Below are 13,382 nucleotides of genomic sequence, written 5' to 3' on the forward strand. Positions count from 1 at the left end.
GTATTAAACATTAACTGCTTCTCAAATATTAAAATTTAGTTCAAAAACCATACAGTATATACAGTACAACTGAAAACAAAATAAAAACTTACAATCACATGATTATGGCTGAATCTTAAAAAGTACAAAAATTTAGTGTAGAAAAGTTACCTGAGTTCTTATCTGACAGTACCTAGCACAATGACTGGCATACAGCATTCTCAATAATTTTTTTAAATATCAATATATTAATCAGTTGACTCACTAATAGAACCAAACTAGTTGGGATTGACATTATGTAAGAAGAGGACTTTAAAAAATTAAACAGTAAGTTATTCTGTGAAAAAAAAATGTAAAAATAAAAAGTAAAATAAGCCAACTACTGGAATAATAATGAGGTCCAGCAAAGAGCATCATGATATTTAATTTAAAAAACAATACACAAGAACCAGTCTTTTGCCCTTTCTATCCATATACCACCTCATCAACAGGTAAAGTTTTATCTTTTCTACTCTGTTCATCTCCCCTCATAAAACAGATTTTCCATGAAAGGAAACAGGACCCCCCTGGGATTTCTACAAAAAGAAAAACAAAGAGCAGTGTACACTGGCCTCCCTCCACCCACCAAGACTTGCTGCCACCCAGCCTGGAGAAATTTGTGCTCTGCTGCCAAGAACCTCAGGCAGGTAGAGAGGTCAATCCTGTGAGGAGAGAAGTCAGCCTATCTGGTTGGCAATTTTGAATATTCAAGGCCATCTGACATAACAGCAGAAAACTTATTTCCTAAAGAAACATTATTCACTGCTTTGATCCTTGGTATCTCTTCTATTGCCTAAAAGAGAAAAGCCACAGCTATTTACCAGACTGTCAACTTCCTCTCTAAGCTGATTTTATCTTTACCCTCAACTTTAAACCAAATTACAGAGGAAATGGACCACAAGTGAACTGACTTAATAATGAACCCAAGATATAAAATGGTCCAGCTGACAGGAAGAATTCACTCACATAATCCCTGCTGCACTGCACATTATAATTCTGAAGTATATTCATTGTCACTTATGCAAACAACACTTCGGACACTATCCACAAAAAGGCAGGGTATACTCCACGTTTTTTCTTCCCCACTTTGTACCCATCACACCATAGGCAGGCTGTTAATATTAATTTGTTTAAGAAAAAGACTGTCTTCCTTGTCTGTTTACTTTCATTCTTTCAAATGGAGCAACGTTTCTCTAAGTTTTCTGTAGAAGGAAAGACCTAAAACATAGTGTCTTCCCCTAGGGGATCCATCAGCCAGATTCACATTCTACCTCACTTACAAGGTTAAAATCAATATTTAATCCCCGTAGTACAACTGAGCAGTTTGGGGCCATTCACTAGTTTATCACAGGGAAAGCAAAAAGCTAAAGAAAATACGTTTCACACATCAGATGGACAGTTTTTACTTTCTTTGGATGACCACCAACAAAAAAACTTATCTTCCAGCTGGTCAAGTAAGAACTTGCTCTCTCTCCCTTCTTTATTTGCTAGGGCAGCAACTTTATTCAGACATTTCTTCTCCTTCTCTCTATGCCCCCACAAACTATTGTTAGTAAATACACCAGGAAAGTACTTCATTTACAGGAAGACTTGGTTGTGATCTCCAAAGCCATTTCAAGGCATGAGTCTTCAGTGGCATATTTTAATCCTCCTCCTTTATGGTTGAAAGTTAGGAAAGCTGTTGCCTGCTTGCACAGAAGCCTCTCTAAGCAGTCAGATCATATTCCAGTTTGGTGAGAAAGCCTTTGATTAAGCCAACTTTCTCTTTACCTACTATGACAGGCCCAGGAGAAAGATATCTGCCTCCTTGGGAAGGTCAAGTGGCTGTTACTAGGTGCTTTCATGTTAAAACAGAACTGAATTCTCTGAAATATGTTCTCAGAACAGAGAGAGAAAGAATGAATGTGGTAAACTGACCCCACAGGGGAAAAAAGTCCAAAATTTAATAATTTTCCACAGAGATTTTTCTAGCACTCAGGTCCTACTTAGAAATGCATACACATTCACACACACAAACACCTACACCTCCCACCCACATACAAGTTTTAATTTAAATGCAATATAAAGGTTGTAATTTCTCCAAAATGAGATTTGTTTCTAAAAACTTGTTGCAATAAAGCAGCATCCTACTTTTTTCATGATGTGAAATCACTCTTAACACATATATATTGGCAGGTGATACGGTGACTGTTAAAGAAAAATCAAACAGGACCAGATGAGCAGACAAAAGGAGATTTTTATTCCAATACTGTCACCAACAATAGAGGACAAAACATAGGTCAAATGTGGATCCTCAGCTCTGCTGATACAAAGGGCGGGAGACTTTCTTTTTTAACATCTTTATTAGAGTATAATTGCTTTACAATGGTGTGTTATTTCTGCTGTATCACAAAGTAAATCAGCTATACATATACATATGTCCCCATATCTCTTCCGTCTTGCATCTCCCTCCCTCCCACCCTCCCTATCCCACCCCTCTAGGTGGTCACAAAGCACCCAGCTGATCTCCCTGTGCTATGCGGCTGCTTCCTGCTAGCTATCTATTTTACATTTGGTAGTGTATATATGTCCATGCCACTCTCTGACTTTGTCCCAGCTTACCCTTCCCCCTCCCCATATCCTCAAGTCCATTCTCTAGTAGGTCTGTGTCTTTATTCCTGTCTTACCCCTAGGTTCTTCAGAACCCTTTTTTTTTCCTTTAGATTCCATATATATGTGTGAGCACACAGTATTTTTCTCTTTCTGACTTAATTCAGTCTGTCCTTAACTCTATAGGACAGATTCTAGGTCCATCTCCTCACTACAAATAACTCAATTTCATTTCCTTTTATGGCTGAGTAATATTCCACTGTATATATGGGCCATATCTTCTTTTTCCATTCATCTGTCAATGGATACTTAAGTTGTTTCCATGCCCTGGCTATTGTAATTGTGCTGCAGTGAACATTGTGGTACATGACTCTTTTTGAATTACGGTTTTCTCAGGATATATGGCCAGTAGTGGGATTGTTGGGTCATATAGTAGTTCTATTTATAGTTCTTTAAGGAACCTCCATACTGTTCTCCATAGTGCAAGAGTGTTCCCTTTTCTCCACACCCTCTCCAGCATTTGTTGTTTGTAGACTTTTTGATGATGGCCATTCTGACTGGTGTGAGGTGATACCTCATTGTACTTTTGATTTGCATATCTCTAATGATTAATGAAGTTGAGCATCCTTTCATGTGCTTGTTGGCAATCTGTATATCTTCTTCGGAGAAATGTCTATTTAGGTCTTGTGCCCATTTTTGAATAGGGTTGTTTGTTTTTTGGATTTTGAGCTGCATGTGCTGCTTGGATATTTGGAGATTAATCCTTTGTCAGTTGTGTAGTTTGCAAATATTTTCTCCCATTCTGGGGGTTGTCTTTTCGTCTTGTTTATGGTTTCCTTTGCTGTGCAAAAGCTTTTAAGTTTCATTAGGTCCCATTTGTTTACTTTTGTTTTTACTTCCCTTTATCTACAAGGTGGGTCAAAAAGGATCTTGCTGTGATTTATGTCATAGAGTGTTCTGCTTATGTTTTCCTCTAAGAGTTTTCTAGTGTCTGACCTTACATTTAGGTCTTTAATCCATTTTGAGTTTATTTTTGTGTATGGTGTTAGGGAGTGTTCTAATTTCATTCTTTTACATGTAGCTGTCTAGTTTTCCCAGCACCACTTATTGAAGAGGCTGTCTTTTCTCCATTGTATATTCTTGCCTCCTTTATCAAAGATTAGGTGACCATATGTGCATGGTTTTATCTCTGGGCTTTCTGTCCTGTTCCACTGATCTATATTTCTGTTTTTGTGCCAGTACCATATTTTCTTGATTACTGTAGCTTTGTAGTATAGTCTGAAGACAGGGAGCCTGATCCTTCCAGCTCCATTTTCTTTCTGAAGATTGCTTTGGCAATTTGGGGTCTTTTGTGTTTCCATACAAATTGTGAAATTTTTTGTTCTAGTTCTGTGAAAAATACCATTGGTAGTTTGATAGGGATTGCATTGAATCTGTAGATTGCTTTGGGTAGTATAGTCATTTTCACAGTTGACTATTCCAATCCAAGAACATGGTATATCTCTCCATCTGTTTGTTTCATCTTTAATTTCTTTTATCAGCATCTTATAGTTTTCTGCATACAGGTATTTTGTGTCCTTAGATAGGTTTATTCCTAGGTATTTTATTCTTTCTGTTGCAATAGTAAATGGGAGTGTTTCTTTAATTTCTCTTTCAGGTTTTTCATCATTAGTGTATAGAAATGCAAGAGATTTCTGTGAATTAATTTTGTATCCTACTACTTTTACCAAATTCATTGATTAGCTCTAGTAGTTTTCTGGTAGCATCTTTAGGATTCTCTATGCATCGTATCATGTCATCTGTAAAGAGTTTAACTTCTTCTTTTCTGATTTGTATTCCTTTTATTTCTTTTTCTTCTCTGACTGCTATGCCTAAAACTTCCAAAGCTATGTTGAATAATAGTGGTGAGAGTGGACAACCTTGTCTTGTTCCTGATCTTAGTGGAAGTGGTTTCGGTTTTTCAACACTGAGAAAGATGTTGGCTGTGGGTTTGTCATATATGGCCTGTATTATTTCGAGATAAGTTCCCTCTATGCCTACTTTCTGGAGGGTTTTTATCCTAAATGGGTGTTGAGTTTTGTCAAAAGCTTTTTCTGCATCTATTGAGATGATCATATGGTTTTTCTCCTTCAATTTGTTAATATGGTGTATCACATTGATTGATTTGCGTCTATTGAAGAATCCTTGTATTCCTAGGATAAACCCCACTTGATCATGGTGTATGATCCTTTTAATGTGCTGCTAGATTCTGTTTGATAGTATTTTGTGAGGATTTTTGCATCTATGTACATCAGTGATATTGGCCTACAGTTTTCTTTTTTTGTAGCATCTTTGTCTGGTTTTGGTATCAGCATGATGGTAGCCTCATAGAATGAGTTTGGGAGTGTTTCTCCCTCTGCTATATTTTGGAAGAGTTTGAGAAGGATATGTGTTAGCTCTTCTGTAAATGTTTCATAGAATGCAGCTGTGAAGCCATCTGGTCCTGGGCTTATGTTTGTTGGAAGATTTTTAATCAAAGTTTCAATTTCAGGGCGTGTGATTGGTCTGTTTATATCTTCTATTTCCTCCTGGTTTAGTCTTGGAAGGTTGTGCTTTTCTAAGGATTTGTCCATTTTATTGGTTTATAGTTGCTTGTAGCAATCTCTCATGATCCTTTGTATTTCTGCAGTGTCAGTTGTTACTTCTCCTTTTTCATTTCTAATTCTACTGACTTGAGTCTTTTTCCTTTTTTTCTTAATGAGGCTGGCTAATGGTTTATCAATTTTGTTTATCTTCTCAAAGGACCAGCTTTTAGTTTTATTGATCTTTGCTATCATTTCCTTAATTTTTTTTCATTTATTTCTAATCTGATTTTTATGATTTTTTTCCTTCCGGTAAGTCAGGTGCTTTTTGTTCTTCTTTCTCTAATTGCTTTAGATGTAAGTTTAGGTTGTTATTTGAGATTTTTCTTGTTTCTTGAAGTAGGATTGTATTGCTATAAACTTCCCTCTTAGAACTGCTTTTGCTGCATCACATAGGTTTTGGGTCATCGTGTTTTCATTTTCATTTATTTCTAGGTATTTTTTGATTTCCTCTTTGATTTCTTCAGTGATCTCTTAGTTATTTAGTAGTGTATTGTTTAGTTCCATGTGTTTGTATTTTTTAGCTTTTTTCCTGTAATTGATATCTAGTCTCATAGCGTTGTGGTCAGAAAAGATACTTGATTTGATTTCAATTTTCTTAAATTTACCAAAGTTTGATTTGTGACCCAAGATATGAACTATCCTGGAGAATGTTCCATGATATGAACTATCCTGGAGAATGTTGCATGAGCACTTGAGGAGAATGTGTATTCTGTTGTTTTTGGATGGGAAGTACTATAAAGATCAATCAAGTCCATCTTGTTTAATGTGTCATTTAAAGCTTGTGTTTCCTTATTTATTTTCATTTTGGATGATCTGTCCATTGGTGAAAGCAGGGTGCTAAAGTCCCTAATATTACTGTGTTACTGTCGATTTCCCCTTTTATGGCCCTTATCATTTGCCTTATGTATTGAGGTGCTCCTATGTTGGATGCATAAATATTTGCAATTTTTATATCCTTCTTGGATCAATCCCTTGATCATTATGTAGTGTCCTTTGTCTCTTGTAATAGTCTTTATTTTAAAGTCTATTTTGTCTGATATGAGATTGCTAGTCCAGCTTTGTTTTGATTTCCATTTGCATGGAATATCTTTTTCCATCCCCTCAGTTTCAGTCTGTATGTGTCCCTAGGTCTGAAGTGGGTCTCTTGTGGACAGCATATATACGGGTCCTGTTTTTGTATCCATTCAGCCAGTCTGTGTCTTTTGGTCAGAGCACTTAATCCATTTACATTTAAGGTAATTATCAGTATGTATGTTCCTATTACCATTTTGTTAATTGTTTTGGGTTTGTTTTTGTAGGTCTTTTCCTTCTCTTGTGTTTCCTGCTTAGAGAAGTTCCTTTAGCATTTGTTGTAAAGCTGGTTTGGTTGTGCTGAATTCTCTTAGCTTTCGTTTGTCTGTAAAGGTTTTAATTTCTCTGTCTAATCTGAATGAGATCCTTGCTGGGTAGAGTAATCTTGGTTGTAGGTTTTACACTATCATCACTTTAAATATGTCCTGCCATTCCCTTCTGGCTTGCAGAGTTTCTGCAGAAAGATCTGCTGAAACTTATGGGGTTTCCCTTGTATGTTATTTGTTGCTTTTCCCTTGCTGCTTTTAATATTTTTCTTTGTATTTAATTTTTGATAGTTTGATTAATATGTTTCTTGGTGTGTTTCTCCTTGGATTTATCCTGTACAGGACTGTTTGCACTTCCGAGACTTGATTGACTATTTCGTTTCCCATGTTAGGGAAGTTTTCAACTATAATCTCTTCCAGTATTTTCTCAGTCCCTTTTTTTTTTCTCTTCTTCTTTGGGGACCCCTATAATTCGAATGTTGGTGTGTTTAATGTTGTCCCAGAGGTCTCTGTGACTGTCCTCAATTCTTTTCATTCGTTTTTCTTTATTCTGCTCTGTGGTAGTTACTTCCAGTATTTTATCTTCCAGGTCACTTATCCGTTCTGCTGCTTCAGTTATTCTGCTATTGATTCCTTCTTGAGAATTTTTAATTTCATTTATTTTGTTTTTCATTACTGTTTGTTTGCCCTGTAGTTCTTCTAGATCCTTCTTAAACATTTATTGTATTTTCTCCATTCTGTTTCCAAGATTTTGGATCATCTTTACTATCATTACTCTGAATTATTTTTCAGGTAGACTGCCTATTTCCTCTTCATTTGTTTTCTCTGGTGGGTTTTTGCCTTGCTCCTTCATCTGTTGTGTGTTTCTCTGTCTTCTCATTTTGCTTAACTTACTATGTTTGGGGTCTCCTTTTCGCAGGCAGCACGTTTGTAGTTCCTGTTGTTTTTGGTGTCTTCCCCTAGTGGCTAAGGTTGGTTCAGCGGTTTGTGTAGGCTTCCTAGTGGAGGGGACTGGTGCCTTTGTTCTGATGGATGAGGCTGGATCCTGTCTTTCTGATGGGCAGGACCCTGTCTGGTGGTGTGTTTTGGGGTTTATGTGAACTGATTATGATTTTAGGCAGCCTCTCTGCTAATGGGTGGGGTTGTGTTCCTGTCTTGCTAGTTGTTTGGCATGGGGTGTGCAGCACTGGCGCTTGCTGGTCATTGAGTGGAGCTGGTTCTTAGTGTCGAAATGGAGATCTCTGGGAGAGTTCTCACTGAATGATATTACATGGGGCTGGGAGTTCTCTGGTGGACCAATGTCCTGAAATCAGCTCTCTCCTCAGAGACTCAGGCCTGACACCCGGCCAGGGCATCAAGACCCTGTCAGCCACACAGCTCAGAAGAAAATGGAGAAAAGATTAAAAAAAGAAAGAAAAAAAATTAAATAATTACCAAAAAACATGTGTTTAATTATTAACATAAAAAAATTAAAAAGTAATTTTAAAAAAAAGAGAGCAACCAAACCAATAAACAAATCCACCAATGATAACAGCGCTAAAAACTATACTAAAGAAAACCAGACAGACAGAACCTAGGACAAATGGTAAAAGCAAACCTATACAGACAAAATCACACAAGGAAGCATACACATACACACTCACAAAAAGAGAAAAATGAAAAATATATATATACATTAAAAAAAACAGAAGAGAGCAACCAAATCAATAAACAAATCTACCAGTGATAATAAGCTCTAAATATTAAACTAAGATAAACATAAAATTAGAAACAAATTAGACAAATAAAGCAAACCCCAATTCTACAGTTGCTCCCAAAGTCTACTGCCTCGGATTTGGGATGATTCATTGTCTATTCAGGTATTCCACAGATGCAGGGTACATCAAGTTGATTGTGGAGATTTAATCCTCTGTTCCTGAGGCTGCTGGGAGAGATTTCCCTTTCTCTTCTTTGTTTGCACAGCTCCTGGGGTTCAGCTTTGGATTTGGCCCCACCTCTGGGTGTAGGTCACCTGAGGGAGTCTGTTCTTCACCCAGACAGGAGGGGGTTAAAGCAGCAGCTGATTAGGGGACTCTGGCTCACTCAGGCCCGGGGGAGGGAGGGGTATGGAATGCGGGGTGAGCCTGCAGCGGCAGAGGCCGGAGTGATATTGCAACAGCCTTAGGCACTGAGTGTTCCCAGTTTGTTCTCCTGGGGAAGTTGCCCCTGGATCACGGGACCCTGGCAGTGGTGGGCTTCCTAGGCTCCCAGAAGGGGAGGTGTGGATATTGACCTGTGCTTGCATACAGGCTTCTTGGTGGCTGCAGCAGCATCCTTAGAGTTTCATGCCCGTCTCTGGTGTCCACGCTGATAGCCGTTGCTCACACCTGTCTCTGGCACTATTTTAGGCAGTGCTCTGAATCCCCTCTCCTTGCGCACCCTGAAACAATGGTCTCTTGACTCTTAGGCAGTTCCAGACTTTTTCCCAGACTCCCTCCCAGCTAGCTGTGTTCCACTAGCCCCCTTCAGGATGTGTTCACGCAGCCAACCCCAGTCCTCTCCCTGGGATCTGACCTCCGAAGCCCAAGCCTCAGCTCTCAGCCCCTGCCTGTCCCGGCGGGTGAGCAGATAAGCCTCTCAGACTGGTGAGTGCTGGTTTGCACCGATCCTCTGTGCGGGAATCTCTCCACTTTGCCCTCTGCACCCCTGTTGCTGTGCTCTCCTCCATGGCTCCGAAGCTTCCCCCAGGCGGGAGATTTTTAAGTGCTGGGGTGAGCTAGTGGAAAAGTACTGGAGGATGCTGGGGGGGAGGTTGATCAATGGGATGTATCCTGAGTTTACAAATGATTTTCTCTGTGATTAGTTCATCTTCATTTGCTAGTTGGTGGCCAAAGTTAGTATACTACCCTCCACAGAGACTGGGAGATGGGGTGCTCTCTCCTTCTATGTTTACATTTCAGAGAGAGAGAGTTCCCACATCCTTGAGAAAGACTTTTGCTGGTTTGTAAACTTACAAGAGGCTGGGAAAAGATTTACATCTCAAAAGGGCAAAGAAAGAACATACAATGGCAAGTTTTCTAAAGTAAATGCTCTATCTAGGAAAAGAGAAGGCAGGGAGGGATCTATAGTCAGGAGAAAACATGTCTACACATATATATATATATCTAAATTCCTACATGTGCCAGACATAATGACAGGTACTTTCACACTTAGATATTTTTCATGATTGTTTGTTCCCTTCTCCCTCCTTCTTAGCATCTTCTTCTCTGGTTCCTTTCATGATTGTTTGTTCCCTTCTCCCTCCTTCTTAGCATCTTCTTCTCTGGTTCCTTTCCGAGTTTTCAAGTTCTTCCCCCATTCAAGTTTTGATGATTTGGATATACTTAGGTATAAATTTAAGTTAATAGTTAATACATGCTGTCATCAGAGGCACTTCCATTACATCCTTTTGTCTAAGAACTGGTATGAACCTGTCTGAAAGAAATGCCCATTATTCAACCAAAAATAGTTAAAAATAAACAAATAATTGGTTGTACAGGCAACCCCCTGACCAAACCATGTGAGTATCTCCCCCCACCCAATTCTCCAGCACTCCTATTCTACTCTTAGCTTAACTAATAGGGCCATTTCTAGATATTAGGGTTGTTTTTAATTCCCTAAGGTTACACTGACACTCTTCCACACCTCCAGGCTGATGACTGCCTGAGATGAGAGCTTGACATTACACCTCAGGGAAAGCAAGGAAAAAGACTGATCATGGGGGTCACTGAAATCAAACCATAGGCCTGCAGCTCTTTCTGCCTCAAGCTGTTTTGTCCATCTGAGTGCTAACCTTCATTGAATCCCACCTTTGTGTGTTGCTGAGGGCAGCCTATTGAAGGCATGGCTGTCTGGGAGAAAACTGAAGCAAACCTCTGGGGGGTCGGGGGGAGACAGGAGGATTATTATGGTCTTTCAAGTTCTAACAGAAAGATTTCAGAAGAGTTTCAGTGGGTTACAAGTCAGAAGGAGACATTTTAAGAAAATTTTAAAACTCTGTTAAGTGGCTTTTTGGACACAGTTTGACTACAAATAACTACTAAAAACGTTAAGTGCTAGACTTTGGGAATTCATCATTGACTCAGAAATGGTTAAATATATCAAAATTGACCAGATTGCCAAGGGAATAGACTCCTAGAAAATATACTGTGGGGAAGCCATTTCTCCTTAGGCTCTGTTTGATGGAAAAACACTCTCACTAAATCATTTAGTAAGATTGTTCTTTGTCTCTTTAAAAGGCAACAGAAGGCTCAGGAGGAAAAAAAAAATCTCTTAACTGGGTATCAGTAGGTTTTGAATTCAGTTCAATGTTTTTGAACACCTACCATGCAAGAGGCATTGTACTAAGAAACACATGAGGGTAAAAAACACAATCCCTCTTGCATAAGCTATAACACAAAGGATATAAACAGGATTTGAATAGCTACAATTAAAGTCAGAAAGGTATTAAAAGGCATGAAAGTGACAATCCGGTGTCACGGGGCTCAGAAAATTAACAGATCTTGGGAGTAAGAAAGGCTTTATGAAAAACATGGCATTTGAGTTGTCCTCCAAGGAAAATTCTGTGGTCTAGCCCACAGGGGGCTTGCCTAGAATCTCCCCCAGGGAGTTAGAATTGCCCGTAAAGGCATGTCAAGACTCCACCTGGAATATCTAGTCCAAACACAATTATCCTGGGCCTGTGGAGACATCGCACAGGTTAATTGGTGGGGCTTCCATGAATTAGCCAGCTGTCACAAACTGTTAGGGTTAACAGGATTGCTGTTAAACCAGCAATGACAGTAACAGAACTTGGTACCAAAGGAACACTCCTCAAGTTCCTTATTGACTATACTTCATTTTTGAAGCTATTCTTAAATAATTTCCACAAGGAAAATTCACTCTTTAAAAACTGCGTAGGGTACAGTAGGTGGAATGCACTGGAAGTCCTGTGCAGTGGAGCCATTAACAGCTGAAGTACAGTGATCTAGATCAGTGGTCACATACCATGGCCTGCAGACCTTTTTTTTGTACAGTAAGCTAAAATTGGTTTGTATGTCATTAGGGTTGTTAAAACTAAAACTAAAATTTTTTAAAAGAATATGTGACAATGAAGACTGTGTGTGGCCATCAAGGTCTAAAATATTTACTACCTGACCCTGGTTTTTAACAGAAAATATTTGCTGACCCCGGTCTAGATGGTAAATATCTGAGGTTTGATAGCAGAGAAATCACCAATAATTTAGTGTTTACACATTAGTATTAAAATATTTAAAAACAAGTAATGTGAAATGCCCTCAAAAGCATTTTTACATGGTCATAATTGAAAACATTCTAAATGGCATATTTGGAAACACTGAGGCAGAGAGATAGTAGGATAACAATGCACAGTAAAAACCAGATTTCCAAATCGAACTTCTTTCATTCTAACTCCTAGATGAGGCATGCTGATGATGGTTTATTTGTTTAACAAGCATTTATTAAGCACCCTATATGTATGTGTATATATGCATGGATGGACAGATGATAGATAGATAGATAGATAGATAGTATTTGGCACTGCTTTAACAGGTATGATGTAGAAAATAGTACCCCTTTGAAACTTATAATCTATATAAGCACATCAGAGAAAGCTACAACACACATAAGCACATAAGAAACAACAGGTCACATAAGAACGGGCTAAGGGCACAACAGGAGTAGTCACTGTCCAATGGGCCAACCAGTGCAAACTCATTGAAGGGCACCAATCTTGAGCTGCCTTAACAAAATTGTGTAATGTATTAGGAGAAGGAAAGAAGATTTCCATATGGAGGAAACAAGAACAAGAGGCAGGAAGATACTAAGGGGGAAAAGAAGCCATGGGCTAATTTCAGAAACAGCAAGAGAGAGATTGAGATTATAAAGTCAGGCGATGGCGTATAGAATAGGACAAATTGAAAGCTTTGGGAAACTTTTTAAACAGTTTATAAATTTTTTTGAAATGAAAACTTGCTTTCTCTTTGTCATACTACAATAGAAATGTCGATAATGTGAAGCAAGCATGATGTTGAGGATGTATATTAACTCACGTCATGGTCATAGAAATCTTTTGAGGTATGAAGTATGAAATATTAACACCCTTTTACTGCGGAGACCCTGATGCTCGGGGAGGGGAAAAGAGGGCAGTAGTTAGTGCAGATCTCCTAGCCTCTAATGTGAATGCTTTTAGTCACTCTGATAGAATAAACATCTTCTTGTTCAAAGGGAACTTGGCAGTTTATGACAAAAACAGAGCAGAAGTGGCAAGCCCTAGAAGGAAAAAAATTATGCCCAACAATAGTACCTAGGCCTTTAATTCAAACTCTTAGTGCGTACCTGGAAAGGGGGTTCATGACAGGCGTGCATTTTGAGGGTTCGGGCTAGATGCAAATGAGGAAATGAGACTGAAATTGTAACCAAGTAATAAAAGAAAAAATTAATAAAACCCTTATCAGAAAATGAGACACTTGTAAGGACCTCAGAGCTTTCCTTTACCCAAATTTTATAAAGGGCAAGAAGCAAAGCATGTGTGGAAATCATGTATTTCAATGTGTCAGTCGCCTTTCTTTTTCCCTGCCACTGATGGCATGCACTCCTTTGTCTTTATTTTCTGACACTGCAGGAAAAGGCATGTTTGATAAAACATATAAAATGCAACTGGTCACCCAAACCTTGAGACAAATATTTCAGTTCCAAAATGTTTATAGCATGTGTTTTGATGCTTCTAAATTACCATATGTTTTTACTGTAAACAGGGACTGTTTTGTTTGTTGAATAGCAATGATACATTATATTG

This window comes from Mesoplodon densirostris, chromosome 14, assembly GCF_025265405.1.
Source record: "Mesoplodon densirostris isolate mMesDen1 chromosome 14, mMesDen1 primary haplotype, whole genome shotgun sequence".
Classification (NCBI taxonomy): Eukaryota; Metazoa; Chordata; class Mammalia; order Artiodactyla; family Ziphiidae; genus Mesoplodon; species Mesoplodon densirostris.